This window comes from Dipodomys spectabilis, unplaced genomic scaffold (assembly GCF_019054845.1).
Source record: "Dipodomys spectabilis isolate Male_0828 unplaced genomic scaffold, ASM1905484v1 ptg000187l, whole genome shotgun sequence".
Classification (NCBI taxonomy): domain Eukaryota; kingdom Metazoa; phylum Chordata; class Mammalia; order Rodentia; family Heteromyidae; genus Dipodomys; species Dipodomys spectabilis.
The window spans coordinates 2,801,887-2,803,754 of NW_024870864.1; the positions used below are offsets into that span (position 1 = coordinate 2,801,887).

Sequence of the window (1,868 nt, forward strand, 5' to 3'; positions counted from 1 at the left end):
GATTAATAATAATAAAAAAAAGAAAGATTAACATATGCCAGGGGCTGGTGGCTCACGCCTGTAATCCTAGCTACTCAGGAGGCTGAGATCTGAGGATCATGGTTCAAAGCCAACCCAGGCAAGGAAATCTGTGAGATTCTTATCTCCAATTAATCACAGAAAAAGCCAAAAGTGACACTGTGGCTCAAGTGGTAGAATGCTAGCCTTGAGCAAAAGGAGCTCAGGGAAAGCACTCAGGCCTAGAGTTCAAGCCCCAGGACCAGCAAAAGAAAAGAAAAGAAAAAAGTAGCCAAGCAAGAGTAAGAATCATGAGTTCAAGCCCCAGTATCAGAACAAAAGAAAGGAGAGAGAGAGAGAGAGAGAGAGAGAGGGAGGAAGGAAAGAAAGAAGGAAAGAAGGAAGAAAGGAAGGAAGGAAGGAAGAAAGAAAGGAAATGGTGCCAAAGTATATTATATCCACATATGGAAATAGCACAATGAAACTCCTTTGTACAATTAATTTACAATAACGAAAAAGAAACAGTAATTATGTTTTGCAGTATATCAATGGAAGAATTTCAAAATCCTTACACCTAGAACTGACAGGGGGTGTAGCTTAGTGATGGAGCATTTATTTAGGCCCTAGACTCTTAGCACCAAAATAAAACACAAAAATAAATTTTGGACGAATTCTAAATTGAGTCCATCGTGGATAGGATAGCCATTCAAGTCTCAACTCAGCTCTAAGTCAAAACGCGGAAACATTAAGCACAGTTGATTTTCTTAATTTGTTAAAAATAATATTTCAGGTAGGCTTGCCATGGCGGAGGTGCAGCAGCTCCGGGTGCTGGAGGCGGTGGACTCCATGCTGAAGAGTGTGGAGAGAGACAACATCTGCGAGGTGCAGGGCCTCAGGTTCTGGTGCAGTGCCACCTGCTGTGAAGATAACCAGGTGTCATACAACAGGTGCACCAGTGCATCGAGCACTGCCGTGCACCTCTGGCTCAAGCACAGGCCTTGGTGGCCAGTGAGTTGGAAAAGTTCTAGGACCGCTTGGCCCCATGCACCATGCATTGTAATGACAAAGCCAAAGATTCAATAGATGCAGGGAATAAGGAGCTTCAGGTGAAACGGCAGCTGGACAGTTGTGTGACCAAGTGTGTGGATGACCACATGCACCTCATCCCAACTATGACCAAGAAGATGAAGGAGTCTCTCTCATCCACTGGAAAATAAAAGTCTTTGCTAGTGATCATATGGCTTGGGGTAGAGGATGTATTTAATAAGAAAAATGGGAATTTTAGTCTTTTAAGCAAAGTTTAAAATGAAGAAACTATGGCAACAATTTTAAGGCATATTTCACTTCCCTGGGGACCCTGGTTCTTTTATGCCTTAATTATTGAAAGTGAAATGGAAAAATCTGGTGCTAAAATTTCAGTCATGATAGCATGGGAGAGTGTTCTAGAGCCTAAATTTTATGTGGCAAGTGCTTTTCTTGGCAGTAGATATCTTCCATGTACCAAGCTAGAGATCCTCCAAGTACCAGATTCTTCTTACTGCACAAGATGCAACAGGTTGGCACGTTCCTATAACCCAACTCTAATCTGGTGAAGTTTGAGGAGGGTGTGTCTGTTGCCAACTCCTGTTTACTGTAAGTATCAGGACACCAATTTCCATGAATTATAAAGCAAATTCCAGTAGATCAATAATTTAGAAGGGGAAAAATGCTTCTGGATCTTCAGTTTTGCTTGGTTTTGTTTTATATACAAGAGCATGAGATAGATTTAAGATATAGATTTGGAAGAAACAATAATTTGAATGGGAACTTGAATGGTTCCTTTGGCCATTAAGATATAAATTTGAAATTCTGACATTGCATTTTTCAGCCTG

At 41.1% G+C, this 1,868-nt stretch overlaps 1 pseudogene; it reads left to right on the plus strand.

Annotated features, from left to right (window-relative positions):
* Nucleotides 1-798: 798 nt before the first annotated feature.
* Nucleotides 799-1,230, plus strand: LOC122121200 (annotated as a pseudogene).
* Nucleotides 1,231-1,868: the final 638 nt, after the last annotated feature.